The 25,268-nt window shown below is 45.0% G+C and overlaps 1 protein-coding gene and 1 non-coding gene across 2 annotated transcripts in view; one reads left to right on the top strand and one right to left on the bottom strand.

Moving 5' to 3' along the window:
- Positions 1–25,268, top strand: part of LOC126198719 (Krueppel-like factor 16) — a 276,257-nt gene that overhangs the window by 190,241 nt on the left and 60,748 nt on the right. The gene's annotated exons all lie outside the window — the stretch shown is intronic.
- On the bottom strand, positions 3,590–3,662 carry Trnar-ucu (transfer RNA arginine (anticodon UCU)). Its single transcript has one exon. It is a non-coding gene; the product is annotated as a tRNA-Arg (tRNA).

Here is a 25,268-nt window from a genome sequence, read left to right as displayed (position 1 = left end):
GCGAGGTATGTGTATATGTTTTACTGTCATAGTCGTGGTACAAAGTATGGTGTAAAGTAGCTGGACTATGTGAGGAAAATGTTATTCATATATTCGTTTCACAAGCTGTATACTTCACCATATTGTCGTGCGTTAATGCTAGTATTTGAAAAGAAATGTATTATTAACCTTTTTAATCAGTATTATAGTGTTAATAAATAGTGATATGGTTCTGATATGTTAAAATAATTTAGTTTCGTGATCAAACCACAACTGAACACTTTTGTTTTTACGTCTCAGAAAATTTCATTTTACCCCTCAGGGGGTAATTACCTTCAGGTCGGGAACCACTGATGCAGTAGATAATGTTGGAGGCTGTTCACGGGCCGGCTGAGGTAACCGAGCGGTTCTAAGTGCTTCAGTCCGGAACCAAGCGGTTGCTACGGTCGCAGGTTCGAATCCTATATCCGTAGGTTAGTTGTGTTTAAGCAGTTCTAAGTCTATGGGACTGATGACCTCAGATGTTAAGTTCCATAGTTCTTAGAGCCATTTGAACAATTTGAGCTGTTCACGGACAAATGCTGTTGTCTGTAAGAAGGTTGCAATGCTAAAAGGCCGCAGAAAACTAGTGTTGATGGGTGGTGCATGGACTGGCAGTTGACCCTGAACGTAAATAAATGTCACATTGAGCACATAGACGAAGAGATCCACTACTTGCCCATAGCAGTATTCGCGGGGTAACTAAAGTAGAATATTTAAGCTGCTTAAAATGGTTTGTAACAAGTCGTAGGAAAAGCAGGTGCCAAGTCGAGATTCATTGGGAGACTGTCATGGAAATGTAATTCATCCTCGAAAGAAGTGGCTTAGAAAACAATTTTTCACCAAGTCTTGAGGAGCGAGCCTCATTAGTCTGGGAACGATAACAAGCTGGATTAATTGAAAGAGAGAGAGAGAGGCGCGTTTCATCAGTGGATCTTTTAGTCGGCAGTTACTGAGATGCTCAACAAACTCCAAAGGCGTGCGCTACAACATAGACGTTGCGTAGCACTAAGGATTTAGTTGAAAACTAGAGAAATTAGAGCTTATGGATAGTTGTTCGTCCCACGTGCCATTCATTAATGGAACAGGGAAAGGAGAAAAGGCAGGGGTATGAGAGGTACCTTCCGCCACACACTGTAACATGGCTTCCAGAGTATAAGTAGATGTAGAGCATCCTTATGAATCGCTGCGGATATCCCAGAAACGCTGTCCATGCTGCGTTCGGAGTACGTCTTTTCCCGTTTCAGACTAAAACGAAGTGGAATCATACATGGGGAAACCGAGGAACCCTTTTTGGATATTATACAGATAGTACACGTGCAGAGAATGACTAGGAATTGTTCACAGAAGAAATTGGAAAAAAAATCATAGTTCCAGATGAATTTCTCCTAAATGTTTACATTCGTCAAAATTTCCATCGCATTATAATCATAGGAATAAATCTGACTGAATGACAAACTTGCCAGAAGTAAGTCTGATATTATAAGGCGTTTGTTTGCTTACTGTGCTTGCTTACTATGGAGACAAGACGCAAGCGCAGTTACCTTCTTCGTGTGGGATTTCAGGATTCACTTGCGTATCGTTCGGAGTTCAGCGTGAATGACGTTGGTATTCCAATATGTCCTCACAGAATCACATTCATACTTATTTTCAGCGAACAGCAACTCGCAAGTGACAGCCTTTTAGAGAACACTACTCTCCCAAAAAATATAGAAGCAACTAAAATTGAGTGAAACAACAAGCTTGTGTGAAGATTTTTAGGAGGAAAATCGAAAACAGACACACACACAGTCATACTAACAATTTAAATGTAACTTGATGACGGAGGTTCGAGCCTTTGAAACGCGTCGTGGAGATAAATAAAAAGTGAGTGGTAACAGCAAACTTGTTTCATTTAATGTCAATAACAGTCACGGTATAGCCTAACCGTAAATGTTCGCATTTAAAGTCAACTAAAATTATTCATAAGGGTCGTGTATTTGATTTTGAAATACTATTCAAGTATTTTGATTATCAAAATAGTTGTAGTGGATATGGTTAAATGAAAGTAATGTGATGTGGTCACTGGACAATATAATTGTTCATTTACCTACCTGTTTGTTCTTCTAGTTCCTTTTCGAAGAGTGTGTTGGTTTACATGGTATATTTAGACTGCTGCATGTGAAAGCACGCCATCCGTAATCTCCCTTCGACAACACAGTGTTTGAGCAATTCCTTGTATTGTTCCCGCTAATGCCAATGAGGTATAATTGCAAGCCGTGTTTGATAGTTTGGCATTGCGCGGTGCAGATGGCACCGCCTGCTAGGTCTCAGCACGTTCAGCCAGAACAAAGGACAGGCGTGGCGCTCGCTGCCACGCGGCGGCCACCACGTGTGCACTGCGCGCTCTTCTCTGCGAGCTTCCAAAGATAAACAGCACTAGGCTGGGGCGGAGCGGAGGCGAGGCATTGCTTTCCTGTGTCACTTGTGCAATGCTGTGCTCTAGCACACTAACAAAACGTCACACTATTCATTGCGTACTTTTTATTCATAGATCTCATCAGTAGTATGACAGTTCAGCGAGATAATTGTTTTAAACAGATCTTATCGAATGTTACGAAGACGTAGCTAATTTGTCAGAAACAGATGAAATTTCAATAATTAAGAGCGCATAGGTGACCAGTTAACATTGTTTGTACAGAAACTGGTCGCAGCAGATGCTAGGACTCCCTCCAGTACGTGTCAAGGCTCTTGTAAACACGCAGGCTGCGGTAAACAAAACATTCGCAGCGCTTGTGGGTAGGGTGAGAGAATGAATGTTCCAAACGCGTTCTTTCAGAAGACAGGGCACATTAAAAGTGTAAAAGTTTTTAGCTGTAGTGGTTACTGTATACGATAGAAAAATATTTCTAAATCCGTTCCATATGAGGAAATGAAGACATTTTGTGCAGTCGCTGAGCACGTGACTGGAGATTCGAGAAGATTGGTTTCTTTATCAGTGGTACATTACTGCACTGAAGTTCCAAAGATTTCGCAATGACATTTGCTCTTACGACATTTGTTTTGCAGAAATGGTCCCATCAGAAAGACTATGTACTTGCATGAGTCATTACTGTGCTATACAAACAAATTGACATAGAGGTCTCCATGCACATCTCCATTACTTCTGTGCTGTACGAACAAGTCGATGTAGAGGTCTTCATGTGCAGCCCACGTGGCTGCTGTTAGCAGAAATATTTGTACTAAGGCTATATTATGTGGGTTTTTCCAGAACTTAGGAACAGCTTAAAACGAGAGTAAAATAGACACATTAACAACGAGCAACATGGGAGTAAAAGAACGTACTCTTCTCTCTCGGATTTTACGTAAAAACACGTGGAGTTCGTAGCGCCAATAATTGTCTGCAATTTCCTAATTGTGCAGTTATTGGTACCACAAAGTTCGTTCTTTGCACTTCCAGTAAGCTATATAGCGGCCAATTACTGATTTTGGCACTACATTTGCGGTAGAGCTTTTTGCAATTAGCTCATAGTTTCATTTGCAATGAAATTGCATGTTTACTTTCCAATCAACTGTGCCGGCTAAAAATGTGCATCCCTGGCGGGAATCGAACCCGCGACCTTTGGATTAGAAGTCCAACGCGCTATCCCCTGCGCTACAGGGACTGGCACGCCAACAAGTTCTGGCAGCGTCAAGTCCTTCCGCCGGCCCGGCGTGCGGTTATCGCAAAGTCACTGCTGACGTAGCGGCGCGCCAGGCGCGTTCATACTCGGCGCGTACTACGTACTTGTGGCCACTGCCTACCGCAGATCAGCTTGCGATTAATGACGGGGGCATATTTGCTGATGCCACCTACTGCTTTGCTTGAGATGGTTCACCTTTAAGTGCTATTAACATATCTTAAAGATTTCGTTGGGTCGACTGTAGCTACCATGTGGCGCAGATGACTGGAGGGTAATTTCTGAGATACATGACCTCTTCAGACTTTGGAAGTACTCTACACTGCAGCTCTATTCGCTACAATTATTCCTTGCCAATCCGTTGAGTAGAGCTGATACTAACAATTTCAGAATGGTTATGTTGTTTGCCTTAAGATCATCTCTCTCTCTCTCTCTCTCTCTCTCTCTCTCTCTCTCTCACACACACACACACACACACACACACACACACACAGACACGCCAGTTTTACGGCCTGTAAAACATTGTTGAGGACAGCTTTAAGAAACTCTGAGAAAACCCAACGGATATTTAGGCGCCTTTTAGGGCCTACAACTTGGTAAACTGCTCTCGTTTCTTAGTGCAATTTAGGTTTATAACGATTGACCCGTTAACAAAAAACAGCTGGAACTACCAGTTCATTTTTGACCACCTATTGTTTGATTTAACGACCGTAGAGTGTGCTGAAACGTTGGAATAATTGAGCACGGGCGATTAAGTACATCTCCAACGACTTGGCTTTAGAAGGGCTATTTGATGTTTTTGGATAGTATCGGTCCGGTGAGTTACAGTAGATGCGAAAATGCCGCAAGGTGCGATTGAAACACAAGTTAGTTGCATGTTTTGGTAAATATTTTAAGATGTGTAAATAACTTCAACGAACTTGTTTCATAACAATACTTACAGGTGCGCTTGGGAAAGGATTCTTACACAGCTGTTGAAGACTCGGACGTGACTGGTTGACAAAATGTTACAAATGAGTTTATGAATCTAGCATTGGAGACACAAATGAGTGCAATACTCAGTCGTAGAACCCATTGAAATTAAACGTCTGACGGAGACGGCAAAAGTGTTATAAAAAGCAGTCCTAAGTTTTCTCCTTAACAGCTCCTCCCTATACCATAGACTAGTTGTTGAATAGACAGTCAATCACAAACCTATAATGAGCAACATATTATCTCTGCGACCTTTTGCTTAATTGACGCGTAATTCATAATGTTTATTGTGAATGTGTTAAGTAACGTGGAAGTAAATAGATTTTGGAAATAACAAAGGACAGAGTTGCTAAAAGAAATCAGTACGCGATCCGTAGGAATAAACGACCTGTGTATCGTTTTGAAGTTGCATCATCGTGTGCCTCGCGAAATTAAAAGCGGAGGCGTAAGTTGTCGACGTGTAGATGAGTCACACCACACGAAGCACGCAATGCTAATGTGCCCCTTGTGAAATGACCTTTCAATAGTGATCGCGTAACCAATGACGCATCAATTTTTACAAATGTTCGTCGTTTTGCTTAATGTTGAAAGAATTGATAAATCTGATACTTAGCTAATTGTATATTGGCTTCGCTGTCTTCTTCAGGGTATGATTGCTGTCCAGAGTTTTTCCTGAGCAAAGAAATGTGTAGCTCTCCAAAATCGTAAAAGGTAAATGGTGATCTTACCTGTACTAAGTAATAAATGTTCTTTCATTTTTGCTTCTGCATTTTTAATGCTCAAAGAACTGGTTCACAAGCATTCAGCTTCCACAGTAACGTAATCATGAGCTACACAACTACCAACAATTGTACGAACAAGTCTGACTTTACACTGCCTGTTCTCGCCAAGCGAGAGTAACCAGAGAGATTACAGTCTTAGGAAAAGAATCTGTCATTTACATTGCTGGCAACTAAAGTGTTTAAGTTGGGTAAATCCAACAAAATTTAGTGAAAACAAGATTGTAAATAACTTTATAAAATTAACATAGATATGTTTCATATTAACTTCAGAATTATTCTGTTGATATCTATTGACAACAATTCATAAAGTATATGGTTTACATGCAAACCAATTTACGAATTTATAATTTTTAATGAATGAAGTGATAGATACCCACTGGTATCGAAGGATTCCTAATATGGACTGGGCTTAATTAAAATAGGACGTGTGCTTCCTCCTTCGTTTGGAAATGTACTTTGGCAATCAGTAATAAATAATGCAAGTTAGTTTTAAAAATATACCAAATGTACCATTAGATAATTTTATTTTCTTAATACATCAGCGAGTTAAACGTTTGGGTTTAATTAGACTTTCGATGGCGTTTTTTTGTAATGGTTTACTGAAATTTCGAAGTTATTAGGGATAAAATACAGGAAGATAGATGGTAATTAAGAGGAGAGTAAGGCAAATTTCGAGCCTGTCCACCAACTTATTGAACTTATATACTGAACACGCAGAAGTTGAGATACAAGAAATTAAAAAAAGCATGGTGGTGACACTGTAATTTTCAGACAGCAAAGAACTTAGAAGAGCAGTTGAATGGAATTGATAGCACATTGGAAAACGATTGTAAAATGAGTTTCAGGAAAAGAATCGCAAGGATAGGCGTATACTCCAATTCAATTAGACGATGCCGAGGGAGTTTGGTTAGGAAATTACGCTAAAAGCCGTCGAATGAGTTTTAATATTTACAGATGAAAATATGATTATAGAAAAAGTGGAAAAGATATATATTTAACTGGTAAAATATCTCTTCTGAAAGTGTCTGGCGAGTAACCCGGAAGCGAAACGGGGACTATAATCTATAAGACAAGAAATGAATACAAGCTTAATAAGTTATTTCGGATTCTTGTAGGTGAGTGCTGCATCTTGGTGTGTACGCACTACTTTGTTATGGGAAGGCAAAGTATTAGGCAGCTAGAAGCGTTGGCGGACTTGCCGAGATGTAGTTAGAGTAAGCTGTGTTCCCGTGGAAACTTAGTGTTGAATTTTGTTATGGCTTCTTAAATATAGTGCTTTGAAATGCCGTGTCTCTGTGGAGATTACTGCCGGTATGTTGAGGAACCAATCTGAGGCGACGTGTATTTACCGTTCTGCTACAGTGCGTTTAACACTCAGACTAGTAGTGAATGTTTTAACCTGCACTTATATAGCCAAGAAACTGGAAGGGTAGGCTTACTTCCCGTATCACTGATGCCGAACCCCACCACGTCTCTCTCTCTCTCTCTCTCTCTCTCTTCAACACACACACACACACACACACACACACACACACACACACACACACACAAAACTGTTTGTAAATAGTGTGCGGCTGCTGGTAATCCTCCGTATGACGTCGAATCTCTACAGTTTTACCTTCGTGGTCATTTTAAGAGATACACTATCAGAAAAAAGACAACGACGCGCCACGGAGGGATCATCCGAATGGGACGGAAATCGATAGATGTTATGTACTTGTAAACACAAACAAATGATTAAACTTTAGAAAAAATCCATGGTTTATTCAAGAGGGAAAAAGCTTCACAGACTGAGCAACTCAGTAACGAATTGGCCCATCTCTGGTCCTTATGACTGACACAGTTACTGGACGTCCTCCTTGGGGAGACCACCAGATTCTGTTAAATTGGCGCGTTTGATCGTCAATATACCGATACGATTGGAGGACTCTGCCCCTAATACTCCAAATGACCGTGCTAGCCAAAGTAGGGTTTGGCACGTGCAAAGACAAGCGGTAGAAACTCTCGCGGTGTGTGTGTGTGTGTGCTGAAATGTAAGCCCAGGATGGCTTGCCATGAAGGGCAACAAAACGGGGTGTAGAACATCGTCGACGTACCACTGTGGGTCCGTGGAACATCGCTGACGTACCGCTGTGCTGTAAGGAGTCCTGCTATAAAAAGAAATGGCAACCCCGACCATGACTGCTGGGTGTCGGGCTGTATGGCGAGTGACAGTCAGGTTGGTACCCCAGCACTGTGCCGAGTGTCTCAAGACACGTCTTCGCTGGTTATCAGATCTCAGTTCAAAGCGGGACTCATCACTGAAGACAATTCTTCTCCAGTAGAGAGATTGCACGCCGAAGGCGTGTCTGTAGGTAGGTCAGGAGACGCACAGACAGCGGTGGGACACCACATGGCCTGACATCCAGGAGTGATGGTCTGGGGTGCCATTTGTTTGTTGTCCTCCACGGCATCCTTACAGCATATCGGTACGTCGACGATATTCTACGCTCTTTTGTTGCCGTTCATGGCAAACCATTCTGGACTTAGATAATCGCCGCCGCCTCACTGCGAGAGTTTGTGCTTGCCAAGCTACGATGGCTAGCAAGGTCGCCAGATCTCTCCCTAATTGAGAACGGTTGGAACGCGATGGGCAGGGCCCTCCAACCATATAGGTTATTGACGATCTAGCGCGCCAATTGGACAGTATTTGTCACATCCCTCAGGAGGACATCCAACAACTTTTATCAACCAGAGCCAAGCCGAACTGCTTGCATAAAAGACAGAGGTGGACCAACGCGTTATTGGCGTGCTCAGTTTGTGAAGCACTTTGTCTCGAATGAATCATCCAATTTTTCTGAGATAGTAATAATTTGTTTGTCTGTACATGTAGATCACATCTACCGATTTCCGTGCCATTGGGATAATTCTTTCATGATTCGCCGAATCAAAACGTTGATTGATTGTCCTACGAACTTGTGCTCTAGGAATTTTAATAGTAAGCGGCACTTTGAAACATTTCACCTCTCTCCTAGGGACTGTTGTAAAGAGACGTATCTCTGTGACGAAACGTGCCACTCTTCCTTGCATATTCTAATTCCTCTATCAATACTATTTACTACGGTTCGTAGACCGAGAAGGAATACCCAAGCACCAGTCGAACAAGGGATTTGTAAACTAGCTTGTTCGTGAGTGGATTAAACATCGTGAGGATTTGATTTCCCTGGATTAGTTTTTCATGATACTTTCTCTTTAACATGCGCATGCTTTTATATATTGCTGCAAATTGATCCGGCTTTTCCGCTAAACACTTCCGTGCAAATCCGTGGCGCAGAACGTCTCACATCGGTTTATTCTTCTGTCTTCCACCGCGCCTTGAGCAACTGGCCGGTGCCGCGAGCAGTTGCGATTTGGGCGGCGCGCGCCTGAATGGGCAGCGACCTTGCGTGGCGCGGCTAGACTGCCCTTCGCCGCGGACCACCGCTTACGTAAGCGGGCGCTGGCGCTGGTGCTGGAGCCGGTGCCGTCGGTGAGACAAAGGCGGTGCCTTGCGGGTCACGGGAACCGGTCCCTGCCACGGCGTTGCCGCCCTCACCTGCCAGCACCCGCACTACATCCTCCCATCTCCTGGCCGGCTGCCACCGGGAGCTCACACCGCCGCCAACCGGGGACCTATATGCGCTGTCGAAGCAGTTTCTATAGGCTCTTCGTGCGGTTTTCCCCGCATGCCTCCCTTAGCCTAGAGAAGTATATTGACCCTATGTTAACAACTCACTCAAATCACCCATTCCACTTAGTAGACTATACACCTTGACCACTAACAGGAGCTATTGGAACAATAGTCCTAGTATAGTAAGTGAGGATTGTTGTTACAGGAGCATCTTGACGCAGAATTAAAAGCTTCAAACGCGCCCTAACACGGCGGGACAGTCGCCAATAAAAAGTGGAGGAGGAGGCTAAGCTAAGAAGGTGGGGGATCATTTGTACAAATGTTAGCATGCGGTAACTGGTTTTCTCATTACGTCGCTCCTGAACTGTGTGCTATGTAAAACTCTTCACATCGCCATTCGCGGCGCAATAACCGCAGATAAACGTAGCCTTTCTTTCTACTGTATAATCGGAGTGCATAATCATTCTGCGATCAGCTAATTACGCAGTAACGGGCGTGCTGCTGCATGGGAACGATGCTTAAGTGACGTGAACGATTTTAACAGTTTTGCGCTTAAATAACTGCTACGGTGATATGTGGCGTTCATAAGATTATCAACAGTGACCTACACTATGTGATCAAAAGTATCCGAACACCTGGCTGGAAATGAGTTAAAAGTTCGTGGCGCCATCCATCGGTAACGCTGGAATTCAGTATGGTGTTGGCCCACCCTTAGCCTTGATGACAGCTTCCACTTTCACAGGCATACGTTCAATCAGGTGCTGGAAGGTTCTTGGGGCATGGCAGGCTATTCTTCACGGAGTGCTGCACTGAGGAAAGGTATCGATGTGGGTCGGTGAGGCCTGGCACGAAGTCGGCGTTCCAAAATATCCCAAAGGTGTCCTGTAGGATTCAGGTCAGGACACTGTGCGGGCCAGTCCATTACAGGGATGTTATTGTCGTGCAACCACTCTTCCGCAGGCTGTGCATTATGAACAGGTGCTTGATCGTGTTGAAAGATACAATCGCCATCCCCGAATTGCTCTTCAACAGTGGGAAGCAAAGAAGGTGCTTAAAACATCGATGTAGGCTTGTGTTTGATAGTGCGACGCAAAACAACAAGGGGTGCAAGCCCCCTCCATGAAAAACACGACCACACCATGACACCACTGCCTCCGAATTTTACTGTTGGCACGACACACCTGGCAGATGACGTTCACCGGACATTCGCCATACCCACACGCTGCCATCGGATCGTCACATTGTGTACATTTTTGCGCTGTTCAATCGTCCAATGTTGACGCTCCTGACACCAAGCGAGGCGTCGTTTGGCATTTACGGGCGTGATGTGTGGCTTACGAGCAGCCGCTGGACCATGAAATCCAAGTTTTCTCACCTCTCGCCTGTCATAGTACTTATAGTGGATCCTGATGCAGTTTGGAATTCGTGTGTGACGGTCAGGATAGATGTTTGCCTATTACACATTACGACCCTCTTCAACTGTCGGCGATCTGCGTCAGTCAACAGACGAGGTCGCTTTTGTGCTGTACGTGTCCGTTCACGTTTCCACTTCACTGTCGCATCGGAAACAGTGGACCTAGGGATGTTTAGGAGTGTGGAAATCTCGCGTTCAGACGTATGACACAAATAACACCCAATCACCTGACCACGTTCGAAGTCCGTGAGTTCCGCGGAGCGCCCCATTGTGCTCTCTCACGATGTCTAAATGACTACTGAGGTCGCTGATATGGAGTACCTGGTAATAGAAGGCAGCACAATGCACCTAATATGAAAACCGTATGTTTTGGGGGGGGGGGGGGGGTGTCCGGATACGTTATGCAAAATTGTTCACCAGCGTACTGTGAGGGCGATGGCCTTGTAACCAGGATACTGGTTTATCAGACATATATTAGTAACTTTCTTCATTCATAAAAACCTTGACAGCGATAGTTACATTCCAGTTTTGCTAACTTCGCGCCTAATTACTTTTCTAATATTCCTGTTATAGGTTAGTATTAGTAAATAATACGTAGTCAAAAAAATCCCAGAGGATAAGTCTACGAGGTTTAGTTCAGTAGGAAAACTAAGAAAACCCTGTAATACGTGTAAAGAAAGCCACTGGTGTCGTACAGACGCACGAGGCAAGGTTGACTTCAGCGTAGGCGGCTCGTCCTCTCGAGTGTGTCGCAGTAATCGCACGCGCGTGCGTGCGTGACTCCACTCGGACGACGTCCCAGACAGGAGGGCCGTGACGGGCATTGGCAGGCAGGCAGGGAGGCAGACGTTGAGGTAGCGACCGATGTGGCATATTGCCAAGGAAAACCACGATGTGATCGGCGTGTGAAGCTGCGGATGTCTGAAGAGGAAGTCGGTGCCATCCATTGCGTACAGGCAGCGGAAAAGGACAAACACCGAAGATCGCTTCTAAAAATAGATCATTACATCCACATCCATAGTCCGCACGCCACTAAACGTCGTACCGTTCGCTGCAGGATCACCCAAGTCCACTCAGTCCGCTATTAAATGAGTACCGTGAATCTTGGACCGGGGCGACGGGCACGCCACTCTTCATCTCTAACAGTGCCGTGCCCAAGTCAGTGCAGTAGCCCGATCATGGGCTTGCGCCACGTCCCATACCTGTAACGTGACGCGCAACGCCTCTTAGAGCGTCGACCACTGGTGTTTGTTGAGCACCTCCGTTTTCACGCGCTTACTAAACTGAGTCCTTGTCAAAATGCGCCTCTCTCTCTCTCTCTCTCTCTCTCTCTCTCTCTCTCTCTCTCCCTGATGTAACTGATAAGGATTCCAGACTGACGAGAAAAACTCATTAATCTCTCTAAAAAGTGCTTAATAGATACTTTCATAAGGGATTAATTAATTTTTAAGGCGATTGCCCACAGCTGTTAAGTATTTTATGAAATGTATGACAGGCACCTGCGTGTTCCACAGATGACAGGTGGCAGTACTGGCAGTGGGTACGATCCTTGTTTTTTTTGGGGCTACGGTAGAAGCGTGTCCGAAACGGCGGTGAAAGCGTGTCCGAAACGGCGAAGTTCGTAAACAGTTCTTGTGCCGCCGTGGTTGAAGTAAACTGTTCATGGCAAAATGGTGCTTTCAACAACTGCTGACGAGGTAACTGGAGCACCATGGGCCAGAGATTACAGGGATGAACGACGGCTGAGGATATGTGTACGGGCGAAAATAGATAGCCGGCCACCCAGATGAACAAAGGGGCTACCAACAAGGTCTCCTCAATGACCGTTTAGCTAACGTTGCTGCATACGGGCCTTCGCAGCGGGCGCCTGGTTCGTGTCCCCATGCTGCTGTTCATCAGCGAAGGAGGCTAGAATTTTCACGCCAATACCACTGAGTGGCCATAGGTGGCCTTTTCAGATGAATCACGTTTCATACTCTAGCGGAAAGATGGCTTTTGGCGTGTGCAGCATGAAACGTCTAAAAGCAAAAGGCCTAGACCGAAGGACGGAGCGTTGTGGTCTGGGAAACGGTTTCGTGGCATTCCCTGGGTGATCTTCATTCTGGAAGGCACAGTGGATTAACATAAGTATGCATGTATCCTTGGGGATCATGTCCACCCCTACATGCAGTTTGTTTTTCCTCGGCACGACGGCGTCTACAAGCAAGACAATGTAACGTGCCACACAGCTCGCAGTGTTCCGAGAGCAAGCTGAGTTTACCGCACTGTCCTGGCCACCAAATTGCTTGGATTTAAACTCAGTTGAGAATCTGTGGGACCACCTCGTTCTGGCCGTGGATCCTAAAACGAGAAACCTAGCGCAGCTGGCTACGGCACTGTGGTCGGCGTGTCTCCACATCCCTGTCGGTATCTTCTAGAACCTCACTGACAGTCCGCGCTGCAAAAAGTTGCTTATTCGTGCTTTTGACAGGTGGGGCAACATATCGTGCCGTGTCATAACAATGCTATTAAAACTTCCACATTAGAACTGCAGAATTTACAAAGGACAAATGAGTATCGTTGACCTCTTTAGTAAAGATACGTGATTGCTATTATGATGTTCATTAGTTGTGTTTGGGCTGTATTAATAATATTACCGTATGGATATGACAAGAGACACGTAAATAATATATGAACTTTTACATTATGGTTATAAAAGAACATATAGACTGCTCCGTGTCGCGCATTTCATGAAATACATTTATGTGGTCATTTCTCTTTAGGCGCTCCATGCAGTTACTCCCACTATTAGGTATTTTTCGACTGTGACTATTATCGGCGGTATATCGTCAATGGTGTAATCGAACAGCATGGATCTTCCCGCGCCTATTAACGCGCATATTTTATCGTCAGGTCTTGCTGCATTTCGTTACGGCCCTCAGGCGTTGCCTCAACGGAGCTTCCCACGTTATCCACTAGATCAGTCATGTGTATTGCAAGTCGTAACGGAATTGTAACATTCGTTGGGCTATTCCCGAAAATAGTCTTACGTTTGTCGACATTGTATTTTAAGAGAACTACGTGTTGATCTTTGTTCTGTACGAAGTCCGAAATCCTGCCTAAATTAATAGCCGTCTTCCAGTGCTCTGCCAAGTTGGTGTTTCCATTTTGTACACAATATTTCGACAAAGTGCTGCGAGTTTTGCTGTTGTGTTTTTACTCGCTGCGTGGACTCCAACCACAGTGTGAAAGAGCTATTGTTTGTCTCAGACCGCTATTTATAGCAGAGTTCGATTCCCGATGTCTACTGCACCCTTTGATGCTATTTTGCTTTATAGAACACGCACTCGTACTCCATGAAACGAAAATTCCCTCAGCGTTTCAATAAATTGAGTGCCGGACCCCAAGCGTTATTTAAATTGAAACCTCCATATCTGTTTATCAGGTTTTCTGATACCTTTATTTCGGTTAATTATGCTGTTCCAAAAACTGGGCGTTGGCAGCTCGATACTGGATTCATCGTATTTCATTTCACGATTATCTTCCAGGCGCTGCTCGGCGACAGCTGATGAAAACCTGAGATCACATCGTACTCCCTTCATTACTACAATGTAAAACGGCGTCGAATGTGTTCCGGAATAACTTTCATCCACGAAACACTGGCCACCGTCTACGCGACAGTCCGATTTGAAAAAGTACAGAGACTCGGACATGCAAACACAAATATCTGCTAGAAAAACAGGGCAACGTGAACGAAAATTCAAAAATGACGAAGAATAACAAAGGATCGCATTACATCGTCAAAATGACTGCGAGGAAATTCCATAAATATTATTCCTTTGCATTATCTGGCGGTTACAGACGAAATCTGTTTCTAATGTGTGCTGGTGTATACAATACATGTTAGACTCGTTGTGATTCCTCCACCTTAAAAAAAAAGGTGCTTGTAATTCTAGAAAGACGAAAAAATGGTTCAAATGACTCTGAGCACTATGGGACTTAACAGCGGAGGTCATCAGTCCCCTAGAACTTAGAACTACTTAAACCCAACTAACCTAAGGACATCACACACATCAATGCCCGAGGCAGGATTCGAACCTGGGACTGAATCGGTCGCACGGTTCCAGACTGAAACGCCCAGAACCGCTCGGCCCCTCCGGCCGGCTCTAGAAAGACGACTGTTACTGACAGAGCATAAAATAACCTGAGCATTCGCCAGTGGTCTAGTTACTTCCAGCAGAAAGGAGCTTTGCGACAACATAGGAACAATTGCGGGTCGTCTAGGCGCGGAACATTACATGACAGCAGTTAAGAGTACGTGTAAGTTCAGCCTTTTTCGCTTTAGCTTGTGTAGAACAACTTTATTACTTGTCGATAGCATGTGCCTTCCATCGCGTATTTACACTAGTATGGAACAGAGCCCGATATTAGTGTGCAGTAATGTTGCTCCACGCCCGACGTTCACCTCAGAATCGAAAATCACGACCACCTGTTGCACACTGCATTGTCCGGGCAGTGAGACCCCTACCCACGCATACATGTCTACCTTTTTAGTCGCTATGATTGGTTCAGATTTCATTGCCCTTTGCTTAGAATTCAGCTCTTCGACGAATGCAGCAGTCGATAACGTATGATTCACAGATATCTAAATACTACTTGGTGAAGTGAAACGACAGTTATTCGTCGGTAAAGTTTCTTAGGAAGCACCATAATATATTTTTCCTTCTTAGTTACTCATATCGAAGTAGCAATGCAGAGTAATCGGTCAAAAAGATATGCCAGAGCCGTGCCCGATTCCGCCAACATGCAGTGTCTACGTTCTTTAGCCACAGGACTGTTATATAACAGTCGACAAGCTAGCGTAGATATGAAAGGGAAGCAAATCGCGGATCGAATAGATAGGCTGGGTTGAAACCAAGGTGTTATATACAGGCCAGCATTATTTTGGCGGTTTTCCGCATTCGTGTGGGTAAAATGCAGGTTGCTCCACTTGTATATAAATCAGTAACCCAGTACAAAACATACATAAAAACCTCACACTGTTGAGACGGAAACCAGTCAACTGGACTGCCTTAAAGTAATGACAACAGAGACAGTAAGTGGTAACCCCACCGCCGATGTAAACTTAGTCAAATCATTGACAGAAGATTTCCCATCGACGGCAGCATCGTCACGGTGAAACAAAACCCGAAGAAAAAAATTACTTTAAAATATTTGTTTCCGCTCAATGCTACGGCCTTACGCCACCTTATTGGGAGGGTCTCTGTACTGGTAGATATTTGAAACAACGTCTTGCTGCCTCAGTAGCCTCCCTGTCATCCACGTACTGCTTCCAGCTAAGTGCATCGTTAATTGCGCCAAAGAGATGGAAGGTGGGAGATGCGACGTCCGGGCAATAGGATGGATGAGGAAGAATAGTCCAATGAAGTTTTGTGAGCTCCTCTCGGGTGGGCAGACTTGAGTGAGGCAAAGCGTTGTCATGGAAAATGAAAAGTTCTTTTGCATTTTTTGTGGCGACAAAACGCGCTGAAGTCGTTTCTTCAATTTCCTGGCGGTAGCACAAAGCGCTTCAGAGTTGATCGTTGCACCATGACGGAGGACATCTAACAGGATAACCCAGAGTCCCAGAAGACCGTCGTCGTGACTTTACCGGCTGAGGATGCAGCTTTGAAGTTTTTCTTTGGAGGAGAGGTGGTGTGGCGCCGCTCCGTGCTCTGGTGTTTTGTTTTTGGTTGGAAATCGAAATGACGAACCCATTATTCGTCGCCTGCGCCGATGTTCGACTAAAAAGTCGTGCTCAACCTCGTAACTCGCAAGCAATTCCGCACAGATTGTCCTTCGTTGCTTTTATGGTCTTCTGTTAGGTGGCGAGGAATCCAGCGGGCACCTGTCGATTGACAGTGTCCGTCGTTTCAACATTGCAACTGTGTGCGGGCGGCTGGCACGAAGGAGATCGGACAGGTTTTCGCGACGTTGTTGCGATGATGACACACGTCTCGCCGACGAATCGCTATGCTTTTGTTCTCTCCCAGGTCTCCGTAGATCTTCTGCAAGCGCCCATGAATATCAGCGATGCTGTGATTTCCACCAAAAGACTCCATGACAGTTCTCTGCTTGGTACGCACCTCACCTGTCGGAAGTTCAAGAAACTATAGGGGCTGAAGCGGGAATATTCCACGATGTCCCAGAACGAATTCCGCATTATTTTCAACCGGAATTGGCTGAGAAAAAGTGTTGCATTACTTGCTGAACGCCACTGGTACAATTCTGTGCTCCTACATACACTCTCAGAAATTAATTCCTCAAATTAAGACGAATTTTTTTATACTATTCGCTTTCCTTTGGTCGTGAATGCTGTCTCTGGCGGTGCTAATCTGCTTATTATGCCTCGGTTTCAAGTTAGAAGAATTCTCTCACTTCCGCTACGTAGTTGTCCCAAACTTCGACGCTGATATTGCTGCCACTCCTTATCACTCTTTTTCTTTGTCCGATACTCTTAATCCATATTCTGTGTTGATTAGATTGCTCATTCTATTTAACAGGTCCTGTAATTTCAGTGAAGATACCAATCATCCGCGAATATTTGTCAGTCGTATCCCTTCACCCTAAATTTTAATCCGAATCTTGAACTTTTCTTTTATTCTTGTCATTGCGTCTCGTATGTATAGTCTGACGACGGAAGACTCCATCCCTTTTCTTACACCATTTTTAATGCGAGCTCTTCGGTCTTGGTCTTCCGTTCTCATTGTTCCGTCTTGGTTCCTGTACAAATTTTACATTACCCGTCTTTCGCTGCATCTTATACCACTTTTTCTGAGACTTGCGAATATCTCGACCACTTTAAATACTGACGAGATAATACCTCGGATCTTGTTCGCGCGGCGTTTGAAACGTGGCGCCAACTGCGACGCGTCGCGCGTGTACGTGGACTGCCGGTGGTCTTCAGGTTGCGTCATCTGCAGCGGCTACTGGCGCGGCGTCGTTAAATGGCTTAAGCGCGAGGCGATTGCGCGTCTTGGCAGCGCTTTGTAGGACTTCTGGTGGAGGCGGCGATCGGCGGAGCGCGCGATTAATCCGTAGACAGGCCGGCCGCTAGCGGCGTCGGCGGTGGCGGGATCAATACACGGCGCCAAGCCAGGCAGCGGGCGAGCCACCTGCGACAAGGGCCTGCCCGCACCCCTCCCCCTCTCCAACTCCTGCACCCAGCACCCAGTACCCTGCTCTGCGCTGCCCGCTGTATTGCTGGGACCCCTTCCGCGCGGGAGGCTGTGCATCTGGATGCGCTGCCTGATGCTCACTGCAGCTGGTCTTCGGCGCACAGAGCCCACGTCCCGTTCGTGGGAGATGGGGAGACTGTGTTCCGTATAAAAAAGAAATTCGCCAAACAGCCGTGCAAATTAAGTAGTTGTTTTATTTTGTTTGCCATCTGTTTCTGCAACTCTAAATTACAGTGAAATCCTCGAAGGAAGCACTTGAGACTTAACTACACCCAGAAACAGATGGCCCCAGCATGCGTATGGGACATAAAGATGGCATATTTAATTGCCGAAACTGGTTGCGAAAACAAAATGAAATAACTTCTCAGTCTGCACCGTTGTTTTCCGAATATCTTTGTTAAATATTTGACCATCCGCTGCCCCACGTCCACAATGGGTCAACAGATCTGTGTTCTGGCCGAAGTCCGAAGACCAAGTGTGATGCAGCTTTCCACGCCAGTCTACCCCGAGCATCTATCTTCGTCTCTACATACCTACAGCCATCAGAATATGCTAACTGTATTCATGCCTTGGTCACACCACACAATTTTTTACCCCCCCCCCCCATTCTCCCGTCCATATCAAATTGACTACTGATGCCTCAAGATATCATATGAACTGATCCCCTTCTTTTAGTACAGCTGTGCTGTATTTTTTTTATTTTCGTCCTCAGTAGTTATTCGACTTACTCGTATAATCTTCATTATCCTTTTATAACACCACGTTTCGAAAGCTTTTATTCTCTTCTTGTCTGAACTGTTTATCGTCCACGCTTCACTTCCGTACCAGGCTAAATTCAAACAAATGCATTCAGAAAATAATTCCTAACATTTAATCAAAGAAACTATGTGGCTCCAGAGATCTTTTCAATCTTCAAACATCTGTTATATACATAATTTACATACATAATAATAAAATTTTTACAAAGACCAAGATTCAAACCAGGGTCTCCTGCTCACTAGTGGCTTTGCCCAAGTGCACGGACTACCCCAATACGCCTCACGCCTCGGCGCACTTGGTATTCCCCTAAACTCGCACAGCTTTTCAGAGGCTCTTCAACTATATTTTGAATAGCAGCGAACGAAACGGGCGTTTGTGTTGTGCAGAGCTTTGGGTGTCGTAGTGGTTAGGGCACCTACCTAGTGAGCGGGAGACCTGTGTTCCAATCGCGGTCTTGGGACAAATTTTCATTCATCGCTTCAGCCTGCGTAAATACAAACCTAGCACTTAAATTTCTTAGATGTTAACAGATTTATGTTCGTACGAAACGTTTTTCTTGTTATTGCCAATCTACATTTTAAATCCCCCCTGCTTTGGCCATCACTAGCTATTTTGCTAAACAAATAGCAAATCTCATTTTGTACTTGTAGTGTCTCATATAGTAATAGAATGCACACATCATCGCCTGATTAGGGTACCCTCACTTACCTTTGTTTTACTTATGTTAATGTTCTACATCTACATCTATACTCCGCGAGCCACCTTACGGTGTGTGGCGGAGGGTACTTATTGTACCACTATCTGATCCCCCCTTCCCTGTTCCATTCACGAATTGTGCGTGGGAAGAACGACTGCTTGTAAGTCTCCGTATTTGCTCTAATTTCTCGGATCTTTTCGTTGTGATCATTACGCGAGATATATGTGGGCGGTAGTAATATGTTGCCCATCTCTTCCCGGAACAATTTCTTTTCAGAACACTGTCCATTCCGTTCAGATGCCGTTCAAAGTCCTTTGCCTTTTCTGACACAATTACAATGTCATCGGCAAACTGCAAAATTTTTATTTCTTCCCTTGAACAGTGCAAAAAGGCAACAACGTGCAGAAATTATACCTTTGCTTATCGGTTACATATCTAAAGGGTGAATGCACCAGTACTCTTCTTCAAACCCGTACTGAAATACACAGCAGATAATCACTAGTGTGAAATGCTTTCTGCAAGTAAACAGCACAGCTCTGCATGTGAATTCTCTTAAGAATCGGATATGTTTTAAACTACACAAACTATCAGTGCTTTCCGGTGAAGGAATTATAAAAAAACGTTAACAGGGGAACGTTGTTGCGAAATGTCACATTCTTGCTTGAACTTGTGATGTAGCCCACTCGTACTCTGAATAAGATTAGAACGAGATACATTATTTCATTACCTATTTCTCAGATTACGGTTGGAACAGAAATGTTATTGTCTTTGAAGATGGGTGCTAAACGACAGTCTTACCTGCCCGGAAGGAGGACAAATTAATCGCAGAGCTACACTCCTGGAAATGGAAAAAAGAACACATTGACACCGGTGTGTCAGACCCACCATACTTGCTCCGGACACTGCGAGAGGGCTGTACAAGCAATGATCACACGCACGGCACAGCGGACACACCAGGAACCGCGGTGTTGGCCGTCGAATGGCGCTAGCTGCGCAGCATTTGTGCTAGAGATGGGCAAAACTGTTCTTTTCAGAGATTGGATCAGAACTGTTCACTCCCTGAAATGAATTAGCTCTTTTTCATGACTCACCACTCATTTACAATAGAAAATAAATGGAAGGCACATTGCCCTTTAAACTTGGTTTATTCCAGTACTATACCTGTATTTTGATCTTATTTGATCCTATTTTGAAGTAACACAGATAATGAGTAAGAATTTTGTATTGTTTATTGAAATTTCCACGATATGACAAAGTTTTTGATTATTGATTTATTTTGCACTATCGTGGTTTTTTGGGTGATCGGAAAATGTTGTAACTTGAGATTTACATTAACAATATATTTGGCTATAATGTATTAAAATTTCATTAACCTCATACAAATACATCGCAAGCCATATATTTTTAAAGTGAACGTTTCCTTCCGAAGACGCCTAAAATCGCAAAATCCGTACCAGAATAAGAAAAAAAATATAAATTTGACTGTAAAACGAAAGTGCTGCATATAGCCTTACACAGAATAAAACAAGGAAAATATTGGTGTATCACATTTTGCGATACGTTTATCGGTTCGCTCGTAATTAAAGCGTAAATTCGAGTGTCCATAATAAAAATCCTATGGTAAGAGGAGTCATCAGGAACCTAATCTAATCAGTTTAAACAAATAAAAATAAAATAAAAACGATTGATGTATACATAACATAATAATGTAATATACATAGCGGTATTACTACGAAGAACAATATCCAGTGGGGACGAACTTCGATGCAGAGGCGCTGAGTCGAGCAGGTCGAGCCGCGAGCTGTATTACTGCGTGAGCTGAGACCCCAGAGACCAGAGTGACACCTGAGTCGCTTTGCTCAACGCTCTGGCTAGAGTCGAGACGGTGGGGTGAGCGTTGAGCGGGCGAGTTCCGAGGGTGGGGGGAGCGGTGAACTCACCCGCTCCGAGACAAATCGTCCGTTCCCTTGCGAGCAGGTTTTTGCAAGTAGTTCCTATGTTATCCGCTAGGTGGCTCTCTGTCCTGTTGAAACGATCGCCGACAGAGTGCGATGCGAAATTAAGCTGCGCCAGACACTGCACACGGCGGACGACGCACAGAGATGGCACGGCATATGTGAAACACAAAATCCAATGGGGCACTGCACAATGCAGGCAGCCAAGGTAGAAGCAGGGCAGAGGCCGGCGCTGGCTGTGATGTGTGGCGTGCACTGTGCTCTGACCAGCAGAGGCGCTGCTGATATGCTCCGTCTCTCTCTCTCTCTCTCTCTCTCTCTCTCTGCCGTGGGAAACGTTTGGAGCTACCGTTCTTTTTTTCTGAATCACTGATTGTTCACTCCTTTGAAAGATTCAACTCTATGAATTAGTTCAAGAGCGGATCCCCCATCTCTAATTTGTGCACCGCCGCCGCCAGTGTCAGCCAGTTTGCCGTGGCATACGGAGCTCCATCGCAGTCTTTAACACTGGTAGCATGCCGCGACAGCGTGGACGTGAACCGTATGTGCAGTTGACGGACTTTGAGCGAGGGCGTATAGTGGGCATGCGGGAGGCCGGGTGGACGTACCGCCGAATTGCTCAACACGTGGGGCGTGAGGTCTCCACAGTACATCGATGTTGTCGCCAGTGATCGGCGGAAGGTGCACGTGCCCGTCGACCTGGGACCGGACCGCAGCGACGCACGGATGCACGCCAAGACCGTAGGATCCTACGCAGTGCCGTAGGGGACCGCACCGCCACTTCCCAGCAAATTAGGGACACTGTTGCTCCTGGGGTATCGGCGAGGACCATTCGCAACCGTCTCCATGAAGCTGGGCTACGGTCCCGCACACCGTTAGGCCGTCTTCCGCTCACGCCCCAACATCGTGCAGCCCGCCTCCAGTGGTGTCGCGACAGGCGTGAATGGAGGGACGAATGGAGACGTGTCGTCTTCAGCGATGAGAGTCGCTTCTGCCTTGGTGCCAATGATGGTCGTATGCGTGTTTGGCGCCGTGCAGGTGAGCGCCACAATCAGGACTGCATACGACCGAGGCACACAGGGCCAACACCCGGCATCATGGTGTGGGGGGCGATCTCCTACACTGGCCGTACACCACTGGTGATCGTCGAGGGGACACTGAATAGTGCACGGTACATCCAAACCGTCATCGAACCCATCGTTCTACCATTCCTAGACCGGCAAGGGAACTTGCTGTTCCAACAGGACAATGCACGTCCGCATGTATCCCGTGCCACCCAACGTGCTCTAGAAGGTGTAAGTCAACTACCCTGGCCAGCAAGATCTCCGGATCTGTCCCCCATTGAGCATGTTTGGGACTGGATGAAGCGTCGTCTCACGCGGTCTGCACGTCCAGCACGAACGCTGGTCCAACTGAGGCGCCAGGTGGAAATGGCATGGCAAGCCGTTCCACAGGACTACATCCAGCATCTCTACGATCGTCTCCATGGGAGAATAGCAGCCTGCATTGCTGCGAAAGGTGGATATACACTGTACTAGTGCCGACATTGTGCATGCTCTGTTGCCTGTGTCTATGTGCCTGTGGTTCTGTCAGTGTGATCATGTGATGTATCTGACCCCAGGAATGTGTCAATAAAGTTTCCCCTTCCTGGGACAATGAATTCACGGTGTTCTTATTTCAATTTCCAGGAGTGTATTTTCGAAAAGCATTGTCTCTCTGTCTCTCTCTCTCTCTGTCTCTCTCTCTCTCTCTCTCTGTGTGTGTGTGTGTGTGTGTGTGTGTGTGTGTGTGTGTGTGTGTGTGTGTGTGTGTTGCAAAAATGCGACATTTAAAGGTGTCCACTGCGGTGGACCTCAAACTAGAGTAATCTACGTTCTTGTTGTTTGAGCCAGTGCTGTAATGCTGAGTACTTATGTTTCTTATGTTTAAGTCATTCAGTGTTCTTCATGTCATGTTTAAATACGTAAGTGACATGTGATGTCGCTTTTGTAAAAGATATTTTTCCAGTCTGAAGATGGTCTTATGACTGAATCCGGTCGTGAATAAATTGATTTACAAGACAGCATTGTATTAATCATACATTTCAACAAGTATATTGATGCTGTTAACAGTTGCCTGAAGAAAATGTTTGACTTTTGGTAGGCTAGTTATCCATTCATGCACCTAGTACAAAACATATACTTTATTACCATTAAACAAACAGGGATAAAAGTCTCGTACCTATAAGGGGATGTTAACGAAACAGATGGGAGAAAGTAAGCAAACTACTTACTATTTCGAAAGTAATCGCTTTCACTGTTAATACATTTATCTCACTGTTAATACATTTATCTCACTGTGAGACAAGACAGTCAACATCTCGATGCAAAAATGTTTGTGATTGCCTACGGAACCACGGAGTAACGAACAGTTTACCTTCTTTTTTCCCCGTCTATCTCGTTTTCATTTCAGTACCCGTTATATATTTCCGACGTCATGAGACGATCGAGGGACTAATAACCACGTAGTTGTATGTATTTACAAGCGTCATTATCAGGAACATCTCTTTCCATCGCACTTTGAATATGCGTCTGGATGATAATTGCCAGAATGTAACTTAGGATTTCGTCAAAAGCGTCAATGATTTCTCAGATGGTCTTTGGCGAATATGGGTCGGTCATGGTTGCATAACCAACGAGCAACCTTCGGAGCCCATAACGCATGTTGTCGCAGATGATACGGGGGTCACAGCATCAAGGCTGGCCGCGGGCAGGATAGATACGCCACTCGGCTGATGTTACATCCATGTCAGTGGCTACGCCTGTAGATGGCCTGCTCTGATAACACTACTGAGATGCTTCACAAGCCACATGCTTATCATTGTTTAATGGCTGTGAGCGAAAGGATAGGTATGGTACAATGTGTAGTGTTGTACCTCGGTGTCGCTGGACGTGTCTCGTAAGGTTGCCTAGTGGTAAGTCTCCGTAAAAGTTAGCAGGTTTTGCTTGCTTACCTTGTTCTTTTTGGACTTTGCTCGTTATTTTCTTAAGATGGTTCGTGGCTTTTACAAAACAAAATGCTAAATTATTGAAGCACAAAACTTAAAGAGGTTGTAAAATGTTCAAATGGCTCTGAGCATTATGAGACTTAATATCTGTGGTCATCAGTCCCCTAGAACTTAGAACTGCTTAAACCTAACTAACCTAAGGACATCACACACATCCATGCCCGAGGCAGGATTCGAACCTGCGACCGTAGGGTTGTAAAATGTGTCGAACGGTAATCGCGTGCGCAGCTGTTAGATACTGAAATTTGCAAGTACGCCTCACCGTCCAAACAATGCTCTCGCAGTTCCCAGGCTGCACAACTGGAAGCTCGAAGTCGGGTCGTGGCGCTTGACTGGAGCGAAGCTGGGGAGAGTATTACCGTCTACGGTCAAGAATTTGGATTAGATTCCCGCTCCAGCAAATAAATTAAACTGACATGAAATATCATTAAAGCATACATTGTGCTGCAGGGTGAATGTTTTAGATTCTAATTCTCATTAATTACGTACTACAGGAACTGTGTCACGTTTTGCGTCCAGTATTACAGCAAGTTACGTATATTAGTTTGCTTTTGAAACATGCGCACCGGAAAAAATGCAAACATTGAATGGAGAAGAACGACGGTGGCGTTATCCGTTTGCTGTATTAGCGGCGGGGGAGGGGGGGGGGCTATTGGAACATACCACTGGGACGCCTAGAGCAATTTCATCCAAATGCTATGTTACTATTTGGAACAACACACTGCAAGGGTAAGACATACGTAGCATTTCCAACACACTGCAAGGGTAAGACATACGTAGCATTTCCTGGGCTGGTGGTGTGCGTGAGTGACGGTAATCGTAGCTCTGAAGCTTTTAGAGAAATTTCCACCAAACATGGCCCATATACAGGTCGCACACTCTATCTTGGCTCTGTGTGATCATAGCTTTTGTGGATTAATTTTCTCACCGTTAGGCGTTTTGATACCGTGTCAAACAGTAGACATTTTAAAACTTGACTCAATAGTTAAGTCTTCTTTTCACTGACTTGTGTGCTCACTTTCGTGAGCTTTGCTTCCGTGTTCTGGTGATGACGTACCGAGACGCGTAACTGTGAATAAGTAATTTTGCGAAAAGGCCATTTCCAAAATTGTCCTTGCCGT

This window comes from Schistocerca nitens, chromosome 8, assembly GCF_023898315.1.
Source record: "Schistocerca nitens isolate TAMUIC-IGC-003100 chromosome 8, iqSchNite1.1, whole genome shotgun sequence".
Lineage (NCBI taxonomy): Eukaryota > Metazoa > Arthropoda > Insecta > Orthoptera > Acrididae > Schistocerca > Schistocerca nitens.
This window is presented reverse-complemented; position numbering and strand designations above follow the sequence as displayed.